At 44.5% G+C, this 24,773-nt stretch overlaps 1 long non-coding RNA gene across 1 annotated transcript in view; it reads left to right on the plus strand.

The window, feature by feature from the left end:
* Nucleotides 1–924: 924 nt before the first annotated feature.
* LOC138504768 (uncharacterized) overlaps nt 925–24,773 on the plus strand; it is a 72,902-nt gene continuing 49,053 nt past the window's right edge. The window contains exon 1 of the long non-coding RNA XR_011279957.1: nt 925–1,206. This is a non-coding gene — a long non-coding RNA (uncharacterized lncRNA). The remainder of the gene's footprint in view (nt 1,207–24,773) is intronic.

Consider the following 24,773-nt stretch of genomic DNA (forward strand, 5'->3'; position numbering starts at 1 on the left):
AGCCAGCCACTTTCTTGTGAAGATCAGTTGGGGGAAGACCAGCTTCTCCATGGGTTTGCCCAAAAAAGGGGTGATAGAGATAGGGTGATAGGAGCAAGAAGGATCAGCAGGCTGCCTTTATAGGAGAGGGTTCACAAGAGAGTGCTTAAGGGGTTGGGGAAGGAGCCAGTGGTGAATGAGTGGTTGCAGAGGTCAGCCAAGGCTGGGGCATAAGAGGTGATGTTGTCCTTGCAGGTTCTGGAGGAGCAGGGGAACACCTGGTTTGAGGAGACTTTCATAGAGCAGACAAATCTAGAAAACTCATCTGGTGCAATGGGAGAGAAATAGGAGAGTATGGAAGGAGCAGAGGAGGGCCAAAGGAGGTGAAAGAGGTGGTGGGGGGGCTGATGACATAGAGGACAGGATGTCCAGACTTTTGTAAGGAAAGGTGAGTGCCCAGTGCAGAGCAGAGGGTCTGAGCGGGAGGAGGACAGGAGGAGGCTGCGGTAGGATTGGCAAGTTCCTTGCGCATTTGAAACAGTTTAGCCGTGTTATTGGTGGCTCCAGAGATGCAGGGTTGGACATGAGCCTTTTTCTTGGAGCAGATGGAGAGACAAGGTATACATTGTTAATATCTAATGAATTTGTCTCGAAACACCTTATATTGAAAATTATTTATTGAAATTCATATACATCGAATATTTCTTATAGTGACCTTTCTATATCTTGAAATACTATAATTTCTAATATTAAAATAATATGATAACTTAGTTATCAATGTTAAAGTTACGTAAAGGTTTCTGTGGTGGCCATATCTTTTTTGGTCACTTGGTGTCGCTCTTTCATCCATTTTATTTCCATTAGGATGAATTGCATCCATTGCGGTCATTTTGGCTGTCTTTTGGCAGAGTTAAAGCAGCTTTCTGTGGCGTTCCTGTTTTTTCGGTTTTTGGATTGTTCTTTTGGATTTTTTTACTCCTGTTCTCGCATGTTTTTAACCTTTTTGGGATGGATTTCTTTTTTTATTTTTTTTTGCGAAGTTCATGCAATTGGACTTGGGTTTCTTTTTTTTCGATGGTTCTCATGGAGTGTGTCTTGGATCTGTTATGTTTCTTTAAACTTTTTTGTTTCTCAGATTATTGGTTTTTCGGTTCCCGCTGGATGGATTGCAGTATTTTGCATGTGTTTGTGGATTCCTGGGTTTCTCGTGTTTTCCAGTATGCAGTGGTAAGTCCATAGTCACTTTTCTAACATTTTATGTTGAAAGCAATACTGTTCAAGTATGCAATTTTTTCTAGAATCATGTTATCTTATGGGCAATTTACAATGTTTAAAATAACTCTGAACGTTCGGTATTCCCATCATTACTCTAGTCAAACATTCTTCCATAATAGGGTCATTTTCTCAGTTGTCTCTATGCTTTTTCAAAATTAGGCTTTTTCGTTAAACATGTTTCGGTATGTAAACTGCTTTCACTATGTTAATAGCAATTCGAAAAATGTGTTTTCGGTATATAATTTTCAGTAAAACAGTCATTCAATATATAATTTTCGATGTAAAGACATGTAACCGAGAGACGATATTGCCTTTGGAGTAGGCAGCAGGCCAGTTTGTCAGAGGATGAGCAAGATGCCTGCCACTTCTACTCAGCAGCTTTGCACTTGCGCTTCAAGGCGGCCAAGTACGAGTCATACCAAGATTTACATTTAGAGGCAGGCTTCATGTGGATCCTCATGACGGAGGCAAGAATCTCCATGGTGTTAGAGATAGAAAGGTGGAGGTTAGCTAGAACAGAGTCAGAAGGAGAGTCAAAGGAAGGGGGCAGAGGAGGGATGAAGGAAGAGGCAAATGCAGCAACTGACAAACGGTTCATTGGTGAATGACAGAGGAGACTGGCAGCGCAGGGGAGGCATCAGCGGACAGGAGAGGTTAAGATGGGAAGAGAGGAGAGGGTGATCAGATCAAGAGAGGGGTACGGAGAGGGGGATGTCTGTTGAGATGACAGCATTCGTGTCCGGCAGAGTGGGCTCGGGCCAGACGGAAGGATAGTGAGGAAAAGAATGTTGCAGAGGTCGCAAAAGAGAACAGTAGCCACATTGGGAGAGTTGAGACGGATGTTAAAGTCCCCAAGGAAGATAAGTTTGGGGTAGGAGGTAAGAAGAGAGGAGGACAGGTCGGCCCATTCGTAGAGAAAGAGGGAGGTCAGTCTGGGGGGCCTGTAGATGGTAGCGAGAGTAAGAGACAAGGTATGTGAGACAGAAAGCCTGCAGACTAGGCTTTCAAAGGATGAGTAGGTTTGAATGGGGATGATGGAGGCAGGAACCCACTCAAGGAAGATCAGGGCCACCCCACCACCAGACCGGGAGGGCCTGTGATTGGACAGGATATTTTAGCCCTCTGGGAGAAGAGTGTCAAAAGCAGTGACAGAGCTGGCCTTGAACCACATCTCGATGGGAGCAAGGACGTCAAGGTCAAGGTATTGAAGGAGGTGTCAGAGGAGTGTTTAATAGCAGAGCGTGAATTGAGGCTAGCTAAGTGAAGCTGGTTGCCCCCTTTAAAAGATTTGTGAGGTGGCACAGGGGTGGGGGGCCACCACTGGAGGGGAGGGTAGAGGGAGCATGAGGGATGGAGGGGTGGCATGGAAAGGGGGGAGTTGAAAGAGAGATGGAAGACGCCTTTCAAGAAGGAAGAGGTTGGGCTGACAGCACTGGACCATGATAGTGCCATTGTGATAGAGATGAATGGTGCATTTGGAAGATGCAAAGTGAGCCAAGAGCACTTCTCATCTGGTGCCACCAGTAATGGGTGAGGAGGAGAAAGGGGAGATAAAAGAGGCCATAAGGGGAGTCCATAAGTCAGAAGAGGGAACAGCAAAGAGACTGTCAGTGATAGTCTGTCTGGAGGAAGCATTGATGTAGGTGTTTGCAATGGGAAGACCAGGATTGGAACTAAGGAGTGCCATCTTAAGGATCTTTCTACCAGACTTCATGAGAGAGTGAGGATAGGTGATGGAGAAGCAGTTAGAAAACATAGGGGAGACAGAGAGCATCATGGGGGCAGAGACAGGTGGGGGGTGGGCTATCAGAGAATAGCAGGGGGGAGGTTCAGAAGCACTATGCAACGGTAGAATCTCACCAGGCAGACAATAACAATGAACACCCTGGAAATGCCCAGATTTACAAATCAATAAGAAATTGTAAAGCAACCTAAATTCGAATCATGCTAGGAATCACTAAAAGCAGTACAAAATGGTGAATGCACAGTTGGAAGCACGCCTAAATTCGAATTATACCGGGAAGCATTAAAAAGCAGCACAACATGGTGGATGAAAGGGGAAGGAGGCAAAACTCAATTTGAATTATACTAAAAGTACTAAAAGCAATACAAAAAGGTGGATGCACAGTTGGGAGCACTCCAGAGAATAGAAAAGAGCATAAAATATGTGTTTTATTGTTCATTTATAAGTAGGGCATTAAGATGCATTGTACAGAGGTGAAGAGATCAGTACAGAGGATGCCCTCAGATTTCTCACATACTCTTCCCTTATGTGGGTTGGATCTGGATGTTTCACAGGGAAACCGAGAAAGTCAACATTTCCTTGATCTCGACCCTTCCTGTGTTCCACTGTGAAACAGTATGGTTAGAGATCCAAGAAGCACTGCATAACTCTCGCATTTGCTTCCTTCTGTTTGCTAATCCACACTTATGGTGAATGGTCCGTGATGAGTCTAAACTTCCGCCCCAATAGATAGCATTTTAGGTGGAGAATGGCATATTTGATGGTAAGGGCTTCTAATTCTATAACAGAGTCGTTTTTGTCTCTTGGGAAAGGTTGTCTACTTATGTAGAGTATTGGATGTTGCAGGCCGTCGTTGTCTTGGGAAAGGACAGCTCCCAGTCCCGCTAGAGAGGCATCCATTTGAAAATCTGTCACTATAGAATGGAGCTTTGACAGAGGACTTCTTTCAGCGTGGTGTAACATTTTTGATCTTCTTCATTCCACCTGATCTTCTGGGGTCTGGCGTTTTTCAATTTATCAGTGAGTCTAGGGGTTTTGCTTGAAAAATTGGGGATGAAACAGAAATAATAGCTGATCAGTCCTAAGAAAGCACTAAGATCTTTTTTTGTTTTGGGTGTAGGGATTGTCTAGTACTGCTTTAACCTTCTCCTGTTGTGGCTGTACAGTGTCATTCCCCACAAAGAATCCTAAGTATTTGACTGCGTATTGAGACAGTTTACAATTCTTAGGATTATTTGGTAATCCATCTTCTTTCAAGATTTGCACAACTGTATAGAGGTGATAGACATGATCTTCCCAGGTCCTACTATGGAGCCCAATATCATCCATGTAGGCCCCACAGAAGTCAGAATATGGTTGTAAGACCTTGTCCATCAACCGTTGGAATGTTGCAGGGGCCTCATGTTATCCAAACGAGAGGACTTTAAAATGGAACAGACCTAAGGGTGTGGCAAAGGCAGTTTTCTCTTTACCATGGCCATATAGTGGAACCTGCCAATAGCCTTTTGTAAGGTGTATGTTATAGAGCTAGACAGCATTGCCAAGCCGATCAATGAGATCATCAATACAGGGCATCTGATAGGCATCAAATGCAGATATGGCATTGACTTTCCTGAAATCAATACAAAATCACCAACGTCCAATGGGTTTGGCCACTAATACAATGCAGTAAGGCCAGGGACTATGATATTAGCTTCAAGCATCTGTTGACTTCTTGGCTGATGGTCGCTTTCCTTGCCTCAGGTAATCTGTAAGGTTTTAGGTGTACCACTTTCACCACAGGGGTGCGGATGTGGTGGTATATTCCTTTCACTCTCCCTGGCTCCTCTTTGAAGACATCAGGAAACTGGAGGAGTAAATTATATGCATCTTATTTCTGGTTATTGCTAAATTCGTGAGAGATAAGCACCTTTCTATCAGAGTCATCAGGTAACAAACATGACAGAATAGTGGTAGTGGACTCTGTAGGTTTTTATCTTCTTTCTTTCAAAAGGTTGATATGGTATGCTTGGGTTTTCAATCTGTGATCGGGTTGGGCAATTTTGTAATTACAGGGTCCTGTCTGTTGTACTACTTCATAAAGCCCATACCATTTGGATATTAGTTTATTCTCAGAGGTTGGCAAAAACACTAACAACTTTTGTCCTACCAAGAAAGATCTTAAGGTGACCTTTCGATTATTGAGGTTTTCTGCTGTTCTTGCGCCTTGGCCATATGGGTTTGGACTAGAGATCTTGCTACAGTCATGTTTTCTTTAAGACTGTGGGCAGTTTGGGAGAGGGGAATTGGGACTTCCTCTCTTTCTTCTCAGGTCTCTCTCAACATATCCAGGATATCTCGGGGTTCCCATCTGTAGAGTAATTCAAATGGGGAGAATCCTGTAAAAGTCTGGGGGGTTCTTCCAAATAGCAAATAAAACCCAAGGTATCATCTGGTCCCAATTCCTTCCGTCTTGTTCCACTGGCGTCCGTAACATTATTTTCAGAGTCTTATTAAACCTTTCTACAAGGCCATCTGTCTGCAGGTGGTATACTGAAGTTCTTAAGGTGGTAATATATAATAGTTGTTTCACTTCTCCCATGTGTTTGCTCATAAATGTAGAGCCCTAATCCGTTAAGATGTCTTTGGGAACCCCTACTCTCGAAAAGAAGGGGAGTAAGTGTTTCAGAATTTGTTGGGTGGTGTTAGCTGTAAGGGGAAAGTCGTCTGGATATCATGTGGCATAATCTACTATTACAAGTATGTACTTGTTCCCTAACTTCGATTTCTACCAGGGGTCCTACAATGTCCATGCCAATTCTAGTAAACAGAAATTCAATGAATGAGAGTGGTTGTAAGGGCACAGGTGGTGGCATATTGGTGCTAGTCTTTTCGCAGATTTCACAAGATTGAACAAAAGTCTTGATGTCTGTGTGAATTTGGGGCTAATAGAATTTGTTCAGGATTTGTGCCAGTGTTTTTGTGTGCCCTAAGTGACCTGCTGTCAAATGGGAATGGGCTATTTCCAGGACAACCTGTTTATGACTGTTAGGTATAACTGTGTTCTCATCATGCCTTCTGAAGTGGTGTCGCCCCGGTACATCAACCTATGATTTAGAAAGAAAAAGGGTCCTCCTTTCTCACTGCCCTCTCATTCTGGTAGGATTTGTAGGAAGGATTCCGCTAACAGTGGGTCATTCCAAGAGTTTCTGGTTCTTCTTTCATGATCCTTCTGGTCTCAGGTTTTTGTGGGGTGTCAGTTATTTCATCAGCCTCCCCGAAACCTCGGGTACCTTGATCTGTTACTTCTTTCCCAGCCTCTTCTTTTACCCTAGGAAACATTGCTCTTTAGAATACCCCCTGTACAATTATATCTCTCTGACGGATCTGGAAGTAACACCTTTATATATTCCCTGAAGTCTGGGTCTATAACCCCTGATAACACATCAATTCCAAACTATCATGCTAGCCCCAACTTGGCAGTCAATCTGATGTATGTATGTGGGGTGGAATCAAGACCAGGTCAGTGGATATTAGTCTTATTACACCTGGGGGAATGATTTCTTCCCCACTGCTGCAAATATCAAACCCAATAGAGCCTTCTGTGGCTACTGAGGGGTCTGACGCTTTGGGACTTAGCTTCTCAAAACTTTGGGTTCCCCGACTTGAACCAGTTGAGCCGCATCCCACTCTGACACCATTTGTGAAGGCATCATGAAGTAGACACAGACAACTGAATTTAAGGTTTGGATTAGAAACTTATATTAACAGAAAAAAGGTTGAAAAAAGGCCTACCTTGCCTTATGCTGAGGTGGAATTTCCCTTCCTAAATAAACTAAGGATAGTCTACGTCAGGAAGTCCAAAGTAAAGGTATGTCTTTGTCCAAAACCTATGCTCGCTATGTGAGAAACTAGAAGGTGTCTCACCCACTAGTCACCGGGGATCTGTCATCCAGGTGGCCAGGACATGGCCATCACTTTTGAATCCAGTTCCTGGGGGTGGACCAGTGCGGGATGATTACCTGGGTGAGGGATCTTCGGGGAGTAGTAGTGGGACACCAGACGGGTAGACACAGTATCCCCTTCCCTGCAAAACCTTTACCCCATCCTACCCAGTAGGATATTTAGGAAATCTACCCCCCCCTTTTACAACACAAACACTTTCTCACTGACAGCCCACTTTAAGGGAAAACAGACTAACACCAGAGCCGTGTACCTGACATGTCCCAATACTACGGTCTGGCGAGGTCAGGAAATTATCGCAATCACTCACACCTGACTTCCATTACACTTCCCCACACGGATAAACGGCAGAGCACGAGAGCACACTCTGAGCGAGGCAAAGCACACAAGGAAATAGCAGTTTCGAGATGGCAGCAGAGCAAAAGGGGAAGGAGGCAAAACAGAAGGGGATTGCAAGGAGGGAAATTCCCTTGACCTTTTCGACAAGGAACCGTTACCTTCTCAAAAACCTGAGAGAAAGTGTAAGACCAGGAAATCAGGCTGAAGAATCCTGCATTGTGTGTCGGATATAACCAGGCCCCTCCCATGTCAGCAATCAAGGCATGGAGAATTTACAGTCACTGTGGTACTGTCCTTGGCGCCAGAAACAAAGTTGCTTCAGTAAAAGCAACGCAGCGTGTCAGATGGGGAGACTGATACAAGCCCGGTCCGTACAGAAGCCAAGGTTGCAGGCAGCAACATTGCATGGTACTGGAACTAGCATTGTTAAAACACGTGTGATAAGAGACGCAAATTAAGTTAAACTGCTGATTAGTGATTAAACTTTAAAGCAAGCTACAATGCCTTTGACAGAGTGGTCCTGCACCGTGTGGGTGCTCAATCGAAGTTCTTTGTAGGGTAGCCAGCTGAGAAGTAATAACAGTAGACACATTTGATCCGAGCCTGGCGTAGGGAGATCATTTGAAAGTGAACAAATAAATGTGAATCGAAGTGGTCCTGCGACGGGTCAAGCAAAATAATGCGCACAGTCCAAAGTCTTCGATCTTGGTGAAATAGAAAATGTTTCAAAAAGTATATCAATCTGGTCTCAGCCCAGCAGACAGAGACCAATTGAAGGTTCTGGAATAAAAGTGGGTCTGAGCCTGGCAGAGGGGAACCCGGGGTGAAGAGTAAATCACCTGAGAAGATTGTATGAGTGGAAATCCTGAGAAGGAAGGAACTTTAAGGTTTTGTTGTGTTGCATTAGGCCCTCTGGAATAAAAAAAACTTTGACTGACAAAGAGACTTTGGTACAGAAGACCCTGATACTGAGATTTGAACTGCATCCTCGTGCTAAAGAAGCCAGCGACTGTGCTAAGCTCAAAGTGTGCCTCCTTGTCCCCTGCTGAAAACGTGGGGAAGGGAAGCCAACAGCTTGAATATCCTGACATATTATTTCTTGAACACTTTTCTTTGGCATCATATTATTTCCCACACTATTTGTATTTAGAAGTAAGGATTGGCAATAGATTTATTAGTATAGGCCCTTTTGTTTTGAGAAGAAGACACCACTAGGGCTGAGTTATTATTATTTGATAGTTCTAACTTGCTCCCATCTTTAGATTTAGGATTAGACAGGCATTTTTCAAACCCAGTTGAAGTTCAATAAACACCCTTGAACTGTGATCACCTGTGTCTTTCTTACTATTTGATACCATGACTTCCTTACAGCCCTCACATCTATTTGTATACAATGTGTGGGGATATCATTGTCAAAATGAGAAGTGTTCAAATAAAAGTATAGAGCTTTTTCCAGCTCTTGGTTTGTAAAGGTTTTCCATTCCCCAGAGTTCAAATAGTTCGCAATGCAAATGGGTTCCCTCCCCAAGCTTTCAAGACTTTCACAACACAGTTCTTTGTAATAAGGTTTGGTTATCTTTCACCAGGTTTACAAAGTGCAGTTCCTTAATTTCAGTTTTCACCAACTTTCTTTTATATTCAATCACAAGCTTCTTTGTGGGCATATTAGGTGGCTTTCTCATAGGTAGGTGTCCTTGGTCTAGGTGCAGTTGTTGGGCCACGCGGTCCACCCACTACAGGTCACTAAACCTAGACACCTGTCTTGCATCTTCTTGCTTATATGCACGTTGCCACTGTCTCAGTTCTACAGTGGTGCCTGGTTTATTCTCATTTCACATCCTCATGATGCTTTATCATTGCTTACTTTGCCACTATTCAATTGTTGCACTTTCACATATTATTATAGCTCTTGCCAATGCTTGTTCCCTCAAAATGCACAGTTCCTTAGAAGTGTAAAATTCCACAATTTCATTCAGCTCAGTATTCAACAATACTAGCTTTTCATGTGATTCGGTATTCAAAAGTACTCATTGTCATTTGGATCAGCATTCATTTAAAGTTTGCATCAATGTAACATGCTTGTCTGCCTCCCTGGTGTCCCCTTCCTAGGTTGACTCACCGGTTGGTGCTTACAGAGATCCAGCGAGGATTCCGGCCGCCACGAGTTCTCTCTCTCTTGTTCGGCGTCTCAATCTGTCTCCAGAGCTGCTTTCCGTGACTTTTCTCCGGCCACCGATGCATCTCTCACAGCTCAGGCCTCACAATGAAGCTTTGCCTGGTCACGCCAGCTCTTGTTCCATAGTTTGACGCAGGCCTCCAGCTTCTTTCCGTCTAGCTTCCCGTTGCATACACTCTGCATCGTCCTGGGGTTCTCGGGCACTCTGTCTGCCATGCCGCTTTACCAGAGAGGTCTGCGCTCCTCCAGCAGTCCGTAGACCTGCTTCCACAGCTCTTGCTGCTTTTAAACTTCCCACCAGATTGATCCAAAAAGACTAGACTGCTAATTGTCGACTTGTTAGTTCTGCATTGCTCTTGCTAGCCTCCTCCTCATCCCAAAACATAACTGGTGTTCGTGTGTGTCAGTAAAGAAAGCATGTATTTCTCTAGTTGGTCTCTTCCTCATCCCAGTACCTAACTGGTGTTTATTGGGAAATGATTTATGGTAAAAGTAGGGAAGGGATTGACAGTAGTTTATAAAGGATGGGGGAACATTGGACTCAAGGTGAAAGGAAAATGGGGGATACCATGTCACACCCAAGGGTGCCTCATCTCCACTCCCCAAGTCTCCTCCACTCAAGTAGTCCTCCCTCACATATCCACCCCCGGGGTCAGGATCCAATAGCGATGGCCTTTCCCTGGCCACTTGGGAGAAGGATATATTGGGGAAAGAAGTGAGGACACCCTCAGATTCCTGACATTATCCAGAGGGCATCCCTTTTCCTTCTTTTCCTACACCCACGAAAACAACAATTGACTTAGATAGCCACACTGGGGTGGTAGCCCCTTACATCATATAATGTAATTTTCTAACAGTGATAGTATAACTACTAATTGAGCAGAAACATTGGGTTTTTCAAAAGAGGAAGCTACTAGAATTTGGAGAGACTGATTTGTAAGGAGATCAATCAGAAACTACATGCCTCTACTCTTATACAATATCACAAAGCACAACCGATACCGAGAGGGCTGAGGATTTCTCTACAACCAACATTGTGTAAGTATGACCGTGAGTTAATTAAACGTTGGAGGTTGATCTTGAATACATGTTCACTGGACCTTATTATTTTAATGACAGAGGAGTTTGCTAACTCTTACAGAAATCATAGTGTTCAGAGATAATTTGTCAAATCTGATGTCAAGAAGATATGAAATCGACTGTGGAGAATATAAATATGAGTCTTATCAAACGAATTGGGATCTAAAAAGATTAGGAAACTTCAGAAGAACACCTTAGGTTATAAACTAAATGTAGTTAATAAGTGGCAGGAGTATTATCAGCAGAGCGGTGGTTCTAGAGAACAGATTATAATACTGCGAAGAAATAAAGAAACGTCAATACAAAGTACATTATCTGAAGCTTCAAGGGTAGAATTAGAGGAGAATAATAGATTAACTGAAACAGATCAAATACAAGAGGGAATCACCTTGGTAGGGGGTATAGTACAACATATCAATATACAAGTAACTTATAACTTTTTCAGGCGAAAGAGAAGGACCAGGAGAGGGAAGAAGAAAATATCCACAGAAAAAGAGTTTGTCCTTTCAACAGAGAACCTAGTAATTAACATCTCAAGCTATGGGTTGTGTTATTATGTTTTGAAGTACAAACTTTACAAACAGGTTTAACATTTGTTCCACAATATTCTAGCACACTATTAAAAGAGGAAAATGACATTTTTTTTTAAATTATTGTATTTAATCTGTTTAGATTTTTACAAAGACGTTTTGGTCTTGAAGAGGAGTGTTTAGTGTTTTTACTATGCGTTCTCAACATTCTCGACATAGACCAAGAAAGTCAGGATTTTGCAAAAGAAAAGACTTCAGGCAGAGGAATAGTCCTGGTATCATCCTCGCCTTTTGGCTGAAATGGGTATTTCTGTATGCTACTCCAGTTGGATTTGGGAGGCCTTCTCCAAGGCAATGGTTAGAAGTTTGGTCGCCGCTATCAGCCATCTAGTTTGGGCTCCTGTAATAAGGCGATTCCACCAAATGTTTTCGTCGACGACGTAAGAGGTTATAAACAGGGGGCCGAGGAAAGCTTTTCTTTCTTGGTCTACTGTCGGGCAAACCATCAAGAGGTGCCTGATTGATTCTGTAGATTGTGGATCTTTACAAAGTCTACATGATTTTTCTTCGGACGCTGTACGAATTGCTAAGATTTCTTGGGTCGGTAGGAGGTTTAAGCGGGCTTTCAGTAGGCTTTTCATTAGCCGTTTACAGGGGTATTTTGTGCAGTATCCCATTGGCTCTTTGAGTTTGTTGAAGACTGGTGGTAGGTGGGCTAGAAGTTTATTCGAAACTGCTTTCTTCTTGGTTTTTATCCAATCGAGCCATTCCATTTTCGCTTTTATTCTTAATGGATTTTGGATTAGTTCTTCTTCAGAACACGATATCTCTTGCAGTGTGACCACATCAACACCCTTGCTCCAGCATCGGCCAATTTCTGCAATCACTTTTTTGCCACTGGAACCTTCCCTTCCCCCCTTAAGCACTCCCTTGTGCATCCTCTACTTAAGAAGCCCTGTACCGATCCTTCCTCCCCAGAAAACTATCCTCCGATCTCCATCACTCCTTTCCTGGGCAAACTCCTGGAAAAGCTGGCCATCTTCCAGCTTTATCTTCATACTGAATATGTTGTTTGTCTCCACGACCACCAGTCTGGCTTCAGAGCAGCCAGAAGCACAGAAACTGCTCTCCTGAAAACCCGTGAAGACTTGCTCTCTAATCTTGACTCTAACCTTCCTTCTGTCCTCGTTCTCCTTGATCTATCCTCTACCTTCAATGCAACAACTTGGGTATCTCTGGTCAATCCCTAGCCTGGTTGACTTCCTTTCTCACTGATCGACCCTCCCATGTCCAACTTGGGTCTTTCCTCTTTTCTATCTCTCTTTCTACTTGTGGTGTTCACGAGGGGTCTAACGTCTTGCCCTGGCTTTTCAACCACTATCTGGCACCTCTTGCCCACCGCATCTTCACCTGCTGCTCTAACTTTCCGTTGTATGTGGATGACACCCAGCTCTCCTACAGGCTCCCCACAGCCACTTCTGTTCCTTCTCTCATACCTGACTGCTTGTCTGCAATTCAAGAATGGTGTGCCTCCAACGATCTCTGCCTTAATGCCAGAGAGTCTAAAATCATCCTCATTGGGACACCTGCTCCCTTTCCTCTTTCACTCTGGCTGCCCATGCTGGGCCCTCTATCTGCTCCTTCCAGTGAGGCTAAGAACCTTGGGGTCATCTTCGAATCCACCCTCTCTTTCTCTCCTCACATTTCTGACGTCTCTAAGAAGTCACACTATCAGCTGCACCTCCTCAGAGGTATTCTTCATTTTCTCATTTTCCCCCAGAGGCTCACTGTCTCCAGTGCCCTGTGCCTCTCTAGGCTGGCCTACTGTAACGGATACTTTCTAAATCTACCTGCTTCTACTCTCCCCCTTTTACAACTTATTAAGAACAGGACTGCAAGAGTTGTCCTTGATCACAAGCCCAGGGATCATATCTACCCAGCACTGAAATCTCTCCACTGGCTCCCTGTGGTTGCAAGGATCAAGTTCAAGACCCTTTCCATCACCCACAAGGCTTTCTGGGGCCGGCCACCGCACTACCTCCAACTTTCTCTTCCTAAGCATCTTCCTTTTTTTCGAGCCCTCCGCTCATCCACCTCCAACTCTCTGAGGGTCAGACGCTTCTCCAGACAGAGAGTGGGGGGTAGATCTCTTAACTCTGCTGGGGCCTCCCTCTGGAACAGCCTCCCTGCCTCTCTCAGACTTGAGCAGGACCACCTCTGGTTCCAGAAGCAACTCAAGACCTTCCTTTTTTGCTTCCGCTTGCTCTCTCCCTCTCCCTTGCTGATGTCCCTGACTGCTCCACACACTGGTCATCTGGCCACCCACTGAACTTGGGGTCCAGGCTCCTGCATGTCCAGTTGCCACTTAGCGCCAGCACTTATGAGCTACCTGCACCCCCTAAAGACCCTTGGCCCCCTGGTACTTCTCCTCCCCCCACTCTTGCCCGATCTGAATGACAGAAGGCCTAGCAAGTTTTGTGGTGCTTTGCATATCAGCATTATTGAAAAGTACTGGTTCGGCTCATGAAATAATACACTGCCGAAATTTTAGCATGTTCTTGTGAAGCTAGAGAGGGCACGTTGGAGATGTGAGCTACTGGGTAAATAGGAGAGAGTGAAGCAGGTCGACTGAGCACAGATCCTAGCTTCTAAACTCGACCAACATATGTAAATCTGGGTAAATCACTTCACCTCATAGGGCCCAATGTTCTTGTTACCTGTCATAAAATGATTTGGGCGATTAATGCTGCACTTGGCATATGATTACAGCACTGGGGCTTGCATATGGGGACTAAACAATGCGAATGAAGCTTACCTTGGCATCAGATGGAACTGAGTATGTGAGGCTGTGCTTAGCACATTATAACAATGCCTGGCATATAAGGCAATATTTAGCATATTTAGTCTATGGGCCTCATTACGAGGAAGGCAGTACGGGGTTAACGGGACCCGTTAAGGACGCTTGGTTTTTTACGAAGCGTCCTTAGCGGGTCCCGCGAGCAGACCAGGATGCAAACAAAGGGCCCGTCATTAACGGGCCAGTTGTTTGAATCCTCCCCATTCCCATTGAGCCCTATGGGGGCTCGAATGGGAATGGGGATGTACAGGGTCTGGGGTCCTGGAATGGGGAAATACTGGGCCCTCCAAGGTCAGAATGGCCCGGTATTTCCCCATTCCAGGAACCCAGACCCGGTAGCCGGAATGGGGGTAGCCATGCCGCAAATAGCAGCATGGCTACCTCCTTCCTCGTAATGAGGCCCTATATCTGTTATGTGAGGCTTTGACAGATATGAGATAGCAGTGACCAGTCCAATGAGGCTGTACTGGCATAAGAAAGCAGTGTGCCTGGCCCATTATGGTTCTGCTGAGTTTTCTCTCAACACATCAAGACTGCACCCCTTACCTACTAAGGCAGTAGAGTTAGTATATGGTTAAAAATGAAAATAGCCTTTTATGCACTTGAATGTTATGTTACTTTAATAGTTGCATTTTATTTTTACTTTTTCACTTCTTGTGATGTCACCATGACCAAAGATCATATGACTTCATTTTCTGTGATCTCATCACGGCCAAAGGTCATCCGGAATGTGCTGTCGCTTCTTCTACACTTGGCATTTTGGTGAATTGACGACCCAGGTTAGAGATCATTTACACTACTCCACATCACCGCTTTCGGGGTCTCAAAGCTTGTCTGGAAATTGGTGCTCTATAAGCCTGCCTGGGGTATCCAGACCATACACAATCAATCGGCCTCATCCGTACCATTCAATACCCAAGAATGGCCAGCGGTAAACTGTTGAGCTGCTGCTGAGGATGTTTCACTGTAGAGAAATGCGCCTTCTTGACCCCTCAAAGATAACTGCGGATGGTGTCATGGTTGTCAGCTGCTGAGATGTCTGACTCTATGTGCGAAGAATCTGGCTGGTCTGCGCTGTGAGCATCTGCTGGCAATTAATCTCCCCCTTTCAGAAGCTCAAGAAGGACAGTTAGCAAAAAGGTGCCGGCCGTTTCAGGTGACACATGGTGCACTATTCTGAATGGATCACGGGTGGTGTCAGTGCTAAAGGTATTTCTCCATAGGGGCGTCTATGAGGATGAAGCAGTGGCAGGCAATAGAGGCCAGAGACCCAGTTCTCATCCTTATTGAGCAGTGTGAGATTTCCTTTAAATCACTGTCCCCGTTCCCCTGTAGTCACGCCCATAACGGTGGTGCATTGGACTGCCACATTAATGACATGTCCACATTCCACTGCCAATCATCCAGATACTGGCCGGACAGCTGTTGGTAGTTTTTGAAATGTACAAGAAATATATGTGTACCTGATACAATTTCGGAGACTGTTAATTTATTAGGAAATCAAAGTAGAGCTAAATTTTAAATATGTCTGATGTATGCTATTCGCTAATTGGGGAACAACTTACTGGTTATTGCGACTAATGTCTAATGGTAAAATAAAATGTGCACGAATGACCAAGGGACATCTTGCTTCAAGACATAGAGCGATGTGCAGGTGCTGCCCTAGCTAGTGTTTGATATTTTAGATGTGAACGTCCATGTCTGAATTTTCTTAAAAAAAGAAATAAATCTCATGATAGCTACCAGCTGCAAAGAAAGACATTGTGGCTCTTAAGTGGCAACATCAACATTTATTTTCGGTGGACATAACACATGGTAAAAGTGTTTTGGCATGTACGCAATGTCTAAGCCTGTTAGAGCTTCAAGGGCCAAACATGTTGGAGCATGTTGGTTTATGTCCTCATAACCCCTACCACCATTGTTCCTCTAACCTAAACAATGGAGTTAGGGAGCATTTCTCCCCTGGATCCACAGAGACAAGATGCAAACTATGGAATGGAATGTAACATATGCTCTGAGGCCTACGGCGTGTGGCGCATTATAATAATTAAAATAAATAAATAAAATAAATACATAGTTGAACCCACTCACAGAGGCTATGAAGCATTGTGTCAATCATTTCCACGTGATCAAGCGCTCAGTGCAGCGCGAAACGCGTTGTGTTGCAGGTCGTGCACCACAGCGTCCTGCCTCTGTCTGTCTTATGTTGCTGCCTGCTGTACTCAATATTTTTTGTATAACCTTCGCTTTTTTTAAAACATTAAAACAAATCCGTATCTACTACACAGTGTTTCTTTGTTTTTTCCGCCACTTTTGGAGTTTGCTACTTGCAATTGGCTCACGGGAGTGCGGTTCGCCTTCTCCTCCTTTCTCCGGATATATATATATATATATATATATATATATATATATATATATATATATATATATATATATATATAGCCATGGAATTCAACTCTTATTTTCACATTTAAAACCACGCGAAGGCCTTTGTGTTGCTCAGGACACCACATCCCATATATTTGTATTTTTGTATTTGTATTTTTTATGTGTAAGGCGATTTCGCCAAAGCGCTGCACATACAGTATTACAATGGTACAAAAAATAGAAGCATCACAGAGTACAACCAAAAGAAAGGGAGTTAGGACTTGGTGGAAAGGACATAGCTTTTGAGAGAAGTACAAAATAGAGAATATGAAGGAAAAGAGCAAATGTGTGATGGTAGAGCATTCCAGAACTTGGGGGAAAGAAGGCTGAAAGAACGAAAGAGAAATTGAGTGGAAGGGGGTTTAGGAACAGATAACAGGAACTGGGGCCGCAGAGGTCGAGAGAGGGCGCGCAGAGAAACCAAGGAGGAAAGGTAACCAGGTGCAAGCCCATGGACACAATTAAAAGTAATACAGAGGAAACAGAATTGGAATTGAGCTTCAACGGATAACCAAGGAAGAGAAAGGCAGGATAGGGGAATGGAGGAGCGAGGGGAAACACAACACAGGGTGCGAAAGGCAGAGTTAAAGATAGAGCGTAAGGGGGGCAGACATACACATTTCACCTAGGGTAGTATTTCCACCACAAAGAGAAAAGGCAGAGTTAAAGATAGAGCGTAAGGGGGGCAGACATACACATTTCACCTAGGGTAGTATTTCCACCACAAAGAGAAAAGGCAGAGTTAAAGATAGAGCGTAAGGGGGGCAGACATACACATTTCACCTAGGGTAGTATTTCCACCACAAAGAGAACATGTGCTATATCTTCTTTACATTTTTACATTGATTTCTATTAATTGTTCACAAGCATAATGATATAACATAATTTGGGCGGTGCACATTATATCATCCCCAACAGCTCCAAGTAGGTCAGTTGTATTCTGTACTACAGCTGTTGTGTTTACATAGTCCACCTACCTCACTCTCCCATACCCTGAGCTCTCTCTCTGGCGATTCCAGCAGTCCCTTCTTCCTCAAGGTACTTGACACACAAAAAAGTCGCTGAATTTGAGGTCCGTTTCTAGAGGTGGGAAAAAGGGAGAAGGCCTGGGGCACTGTTGAGGGTAAGTGGTACAGCAGGCAGTATGTTCATCTGCCCCCTAGAAGAGCAGGGAGCCGTCATAGTTGAGCACTACATGGACAGAGGTAGGAGACAAAGCCTGCCCTCATCCATCTACCTCCCACGATGCAGCAATGGCTTAGTATGCTGCCCAGAGGATCTTTAACAAGGCTCTCACCTCACAAATTCACATCACTTTGTAAAACTAAACATGCTTAAACAGTGTGATGGAGGGTTGGGCGGTTATGGTAAACTGAAAGGGGTCTTTTTTTGCTGGCTTAATCAAAAGGGCCCGAGATAGACTGCAGGAGTAGGCGGTTGATGGGGCAGGAGTGGGAGACCAAAGCAAATAGCTAAACAAAAGTGTAATATGAGGAGGGGAGGAATTGGCATACATTTATGGTCTTTTAGCAGGTGACTGGGCTCATTTTCATGTCTAAAGGAATGAGTGACTCTATGTCATCTGAACACCACTGGGGTTTCTTTTGAAAATCATTGGTTTCTGGTATTTTAATCCAGTTCAGACAAAAGACTACAAATCCCAGAATGCATTGATATGTTACACAAACAGCCAAGACTCTAAACATGTGCTCAGGTGAGATGGAGACACCTTGGCAAACTATGATTTTTAATGGGAGGAAAAAAGTTTTGAGTAAGCAGGGAAAATCAATGTTGTTACGCATTATGTGTATCAATGTCCCTTATGCTTAAGCAAAGGGGCCGGGAGTTGGAAACATTGAAGTTTGAAGGCTGAGGTGAGTGCGCAGGGGATTATTTCCCTTGTTTGGTTGTGTGTGTGATCTGTATTGACTGTGAAAACAAATGTAAGGGAAAGGTAGAAAACAATTATTGTAACAACAATAAATGACAAAGACAACTGTTTTGACGTGTGTAGTGAAATGTTTTTCTATCTTGCTACTCTAGGAATTGAAATGACATGAACATGTATATTCAGGATTTGTCCATGCTACTGACATTTGATAGGTTTTGGCAGGATATGTTAACATACAGCCTATTACAGGTATGGTCATCATACAGTAAGCAACTCGCATCATTGCCAAGTATTCACACAAATGGCAAGCGTTTGCCATCAGACAAGAGCAGCCGGCACAATTTACTAGGCATTTTCATATGTTGGCATTGTATTTGCATCATAGCATTAGAATTTGGTGATTTGTATGGAGCGGTAGATAGACCACGTCCAAGCTCTGTATTAATGTGCATTGTTATTACCCACTGGTACTCATAGTCGGTCCAAGCAGGGTTTCAAACTTGTTGCATGGAATTGTCCTATTCCCAAAACCTGTATACTTCACATGAGCTAATATCCATCGGGCATGCAACTATTTGCCAGAGGTGAGCATTATATGCCCAGGAACACGCACCATTATGCAGCTGTTGCCATCACATGCCTAACCCTCATGCCATTTTCTAGGTATTGCAACGCTTTACTCGGTTACTCTCATCATATACCAGGTGTTCCCATTAGATGCTCGTGCACTCACACCATTTGGCAGGTATTATTATACTTTGTCTAGGTACAGATCATATGGCAACATTGCTGCTCCATCTCATAGCCTACCTACGTCTCTGGGCCTCCACTATAGCACTTTGAAATAGCTTGAAGGAACTCTCTGTAACCTAACCTTACTTAATGGAGCTGTGAGCGGCCTCCTTTTGTACCGCTCCCTACCTCTTTCCATATATTTCACATCCATCTTCCAATCTTCTGCCCTAGCATCCGAAAAGGCCTATCAGCACTGCGTTCAACAACTGAAGAGAGCTAGAGGCTCTTGCTGCTCTTTCCATTGAGTCAAAATAGCGGGGAAATACCTCAGGAAACAGCACAAGATGCTTTTGCGGCAGCATCATCTAGGAGAGTGCTCTTCATTCAGACAAAGAACCAAAATATGAGTTAGAAAATGAATTCCTGTTTAAAATATTGCAGACATTTTCTACTTATTCATTTTAAGTGCAAGACAATAAAACAGTGTTTAAATTGCAATGCTTTTGTAGAGGGAGTGCAGTGTGGGTTAGCAGTACAGGAGGAGCAATTTGAGAGGGGGGCATATTCTGGTGTTTGTCCTGGGCACAATATTGTCTAGACACTACCCCAGTGGTACCCTACTCCCCCCGCCTTCTTCACTGCCTGCATCCTAACGAGATTAAGTCTCCCCACTTCACCTTGCAGTGGCTTGTGCACTCCAGTCAGTCCAAAGTGGGTCCAGGATCAAAGGGGCTGCAGTTACCACTCCCAGTTTATCAATCTGATTGTCCAATATCTTGTCAAAGGTTTCTATGGAATCCTTGGACAATGCTAGCTCTTTTGCATCAAAAGTCTAAGCGACTGGCAGTCCCCGTTACGTCTTTTCTGGGCCTCTCTCAGTGGGGTTCTTAAACCACTTAACATCACCATGAATCAGGCTTGCCACCTAATCGTAATCCACGATCTTCTTTGGCATGCGTTTAACGCTCTGGCCAGGGTGACAGACCTAGCATAGCCATCCATGATTTACTGCTCAAGCAGACATTCTGTATGCAAGCCAGGACACATTATGTCAGCAATGGGCCAGCTTCTTACAGCTCCACAACATGTTTACGTTTCCCTTTGACGTAGGTTTGCCACAATGTGCTATGCGCAAGAAACGTTGGGGGTGGCCCAGTAGTATGTCTTTGTAGGGTTCACCACTCTCCAGGTTTTTAATAAACCCATGTATCTCGAGTGTCTCACAAATGCCCCAGCCTGTCTCTCGGGACTGGTTCCACGGGGTCGTGTTCATGAGCAAACCCTGTCGGTTTCCCAAGTGGTACCCAGCCGATCGCCTAACTGAGTAGGAGGAACCAACCCGAGGAACACACTGGCTAGAGGTGGACACAGGCCCTACTGGAGAAAAAAACAAGAACAGAGTAAGGATGGGTATTGAGTGAAGACCCACTACAACAAAGTCCACCGAAATGGGATTACCTGCCTACCTTCCAAGAAGATGTTACAGGGAGAAGGCAAGGAGTCCGGAGAACTTGACCCGGAAAGCCAGTAAACCAACAAAGACGCAGGGACCTACTGGATGGCATGAGGGCTGAAATCAAGGTAAGAAAAGGGTCACCAAGGTGGTATGCATGAGTATTCCGATATTCCACCATAGAGGCTGCAGTGACTTAAAAAAGACATGTCCAAAGTTGACGGTAGCAATGGAGAGACAGAGGCAACCAGTAGAAGCGGGAATAGGGTGGTACACAGCAGTTCGGTAATAGGCTGGGGAGAGATGGAGGCACTCCATAGAACAGGCAATAGATCAGATCAGGTAAGCGACAAAGCCCTTCAATAATAAAGAATTAACACACTCGCACGCACAACTACACGGAGGACTTGCTGGAGACGTTGTTGAGCATGGCGTCTTACTCTGGCTCTCATTTCATCAGTTTGTTTTCCAGCGCCTCTCTCGCTGTTTCGAGTGTGTCGCGCTGCATGGGGCGATGATACGGTCATGTGACCATGAAGTATTCAGAGATATTAAGTCTTGTTTCCCAAACACCAAGGCAGGTGCGAGTGGCCACATAGCGGGACCGTCCTGTATTCGACTGCAGCTTGGGACCAGGGCAGTTTCTAGCCAACTTGGTGCCCGTGGCCAGGGCAAAACAGAGCAAAACATCAGAATGCGCCGCCCCCTCCCCTTCGACTGGCTCACTTCACTCCCAAACGACATATAGATGAAGATAGTTTCATTACATTGTAATTTGCATACTTCACAGAAGAATTCTAATGTGAAAACACAGCTGTTGCTGCCCAAGTACATGGTTTTTCTGTCACCTGCTCTTAGGGAAAGCCTTGCCTGAATGTAGTTTCAAACTGTCTTTACTAGCACACTGCAGTGTGATCAGCCTACGTAGGTCTGATAGGTCACTGACCACTGGCCCTGTGTTGCAGGTGTTCTGTTTGTATGACCTCATTATTTCCAAGGGGGAATATTAGACTAACCATATGAATTATTTTCTGATAGAAGGTTATCATTCCAAGATGGACAGTCTGGTACACTCTTATTGTACTCTTTCAAAATACATCTCGGAGAGTGAGAAAGGGGACAAATAGCACCAATGAGGATTCCTGTATGCTTTGCATTAAATCACAGAGCATTTCAGGACCATAAAAGTGATCAAGTCTGTGATAAAAGGATTGTATGTGTGAATCTCATCTGCATAACCGATGCATGGCTTGGTGCTCACATCACTGTTCACAATACTCACCGTAACATTACATTTGTTGTTATCATGAACCATACATGCTCATTTGGACAGCTTACTTTTTTGGATGCGAGTATTAAATGGCTGCAACATCAGCCACTCAAATGGGGTACAAGGGCTCTTTTGCTTCTTGTTTCTGAAACATTTTAGATGTGGAAGGGCTGGGTCTCACTGTGGGCATGCCCAACCCCAATACAGAAACATCTTTAGGGAATTATATCTATAGTCAGGACAGGATACCATAGAAGAGAGACCCAATAAACAATGCACAGAAAGGCTACACAGAAAGCATTGTACCTCTTACAAACTTGAGCCTGACCAGTAATAAGCTGATGAGGCGTTTTAAACAAAAAACGGCTTCTAATGCATGGTAAAGGGTCCACAGTTCCTCAGCCACTACCCCTCACTATTACGCATGCCTCAGGGGTTATTTCAGCAAAAAAAGAGCAGGGCCATGCTTTCTCTAACAGAGCTGGAATTAGCATTTCTCATTAGTGCTGGCCTGCAGCTAGTGAAAATCATAGTGTGGCAGTGTAGAAAGGGCGTTTGGACTACTGGATGTAATTTGAGGCAACTTCTTTGGTTGCTTTATGTGTTTAAGTGCGGGCACAGTATGGCATGCTCGTCAGAGCCACATACACAAAACATCCCAGTGTGCTCTTGTATGGACATTGGCCACATCAGACAACAACAGGTATATGTTCTGTTACATAAGGGAGCACCACATAGACACCATTAACCAACAGGGTGGCGACTTGTGTAGTGCACAAATCATTGCTGCAAACATATCACAGCATTGATTTGCCACGGTCTTTGCTCTGCACAGTGACACAATAAATCCTGCTTTCCTAATCAAGGTGCCAAATGACATCGCAGTGCCATCTGGTGTGCGCGCTACGCAGTGGCTTGTTTAGAAAATTAAAAGACCTTTGATGCTGAGCGGATGCTTTTAGTCCATGTCCCAAAGCAGCCACCAGAATACTTAAGCAAGAAAATAAACTTCCCAGAGATGCACCATATGTAACTAAAAAGTAATATAAAAAAGTTTTGTTGTGTCAAATAAAGAGATATGAGAATAAAGAAAATAGTTTTAAAATGTTCATGTGTGTCATTTTAATTCTCTTTGAAGAATGTATAGGTTTGGTCAGCTAACCGATACTTGTGCAGGCCTGGTGAATAAAAAATGCCCCATGTTCAGTTCTTAACACTGACATGTTGAGCGCACACTGTGTAAAAACAATGGCTCTTTAAGTGAGTCATCACTTATTAATTGCCTCACTTGAAAGGCTGTCAACACAAAGAATGAGGGGTACAGGGTGCATGACTCCAGAGCATCCCACACGCTGCGTTTGGAATATGCATTCCTTTGTTTGCATATTCTAACGCATTGCAGCCCGCAGAGAGCAGCCAGCCGCACATCACACAGGAGCACACACCGGCACAGCAGTGGGCCACTTACTGCGACCCCCTCCTGGGCTCTTTAGCTCTGCGCCCGGGTCGTCGCCTCCTCAGGCTGGGCCAAGAAATGGGGCTGACTGGGACCATGACAGTAGACCTCCTCAGAGCTGCAGTACTCAAGTAGCTCCTTAGTCTTCTCAATCTATTAGTAAGTGCACTTTACCCCACCCTGTCAACTAGCAAAATCAGCGATTGAGATAAGACACGTGGCGGTCTCTGCCTCTCAAGAGCCCCCCCCAATCTCCCTCAGCTCCCTATAAGTCTTCGATGCCCCACTTACCTGACGAGGGAGAAGGAGTGGAGGTGGCGGCTAATGGCGAGCCGGCAGCGGCAGCGCCGCTGAAGCCTCTGCAGTCTTTGCCGTTGCCGCGTCTCCTGGTGGGCGGAGACGCTCCCGGGACCTCTGCAGGGGAAGAGGCGAGTGCAGGTATGGGAGCTGAGGACAAGCCTGGGGGGGGGAGGGACAGAGGGAGGCCCGCTGTTGACTGTGGCTGGCGAGGCGTGCTCGCAGTGGGAGAGCCTAGCTGGCTCCGAAGAGGAGGACGAGGTGGGAGGGGTCAAAGCCCCAGCCGCAAGTACTGTTGACCGACTTAATGTAGTCAAAATGAAGTAAACAGCGATGTTAACACGGAAACCCCCCAAACAGCACAATTAACGCCTATAGTAAACTCAAGTTTAAAATCGTCATTAAATATTACTATAGAGGTTCATCCAGAAATGACAGGCCCTGATTTGAAGACCCCTGACAAAAAGATCCCTCTGGATGAATCTGTACCAGATGGAAAGAAGAACTCTCAAGAGGCAGAAAATGAGGAAACAGTGAACTTTGAAATGGGGTATAAAACCGGAGATAATAATCCCACCATAATCTGCTCCCCGCTTGCTTGCAAGGAACCACATTCGGTCTGCAGTGTGACACCGCCCACGAAAAACCCTTACAAAAACAAAGGGGTAGCAGAACAAAGATATTGTCAGTGACGAGGAAACCGACTCAGAAAAAGAACATAAGTGCACAAAATAAAAGAGTGGTGCGAAAAATCACACCTAGGCCAAAAATAAAGTTATGTTCTCCAAACTCTGTGGCCAGTTTTTTTCTAAAACCGTCGACCAAAGAAATACGCCAAACAGATGAACTGTCGGATGCTGACTTGTTGGAAGGTGACATCTCACCTGCAAACCACAGGCCTCAAGGATCAAGGTTTGTATGGTCAGGGATGAGAACGGACACCCCACGACCAGCTCTAAAAACAGGGATTCAATATTTTAAAGATCCAGAAATACTGGGGGGGAATGCCAGTTTGGGGTCTCCCGTGAAAAAAACAACAACTGGAGAACATAATGGAAAAAACAAGAGACATTTCCCCCAATAGTCAGAAGCAACTGGCAATAGGGGGTACTTCCATCCCACAGGTAGCCGTTGCAAATGACAGTGATAAGGAGGCCGCCCATAACACAACCAAGGAGAACACTGGGATAATCATATACGAAAATGATTTGTCTCAAGTTGAAAGTACCATAAGGGATATATCATACGAGACTCTGCCTCTGGAAAAGGATCTGAAAAATACACCAAAAGAAAAAGACCCATCTGGGTGAAAAAAATATAAG

This window comes from Ambystoma mexicanum, chromosome 11, assembly GCF_040938575.1.
Source record: "Ambystoma mexicanum isolate Mex_15411 chromosome 11, UKY_AmexF1_1, whole genome shotgun sequence".
Lineage (NCBI taxonomy): Eukaryota > Metazoa > Chordata > Amphibia > Caudata > Ambystomatidae > Ambystoma > Ambystoma mexicanum.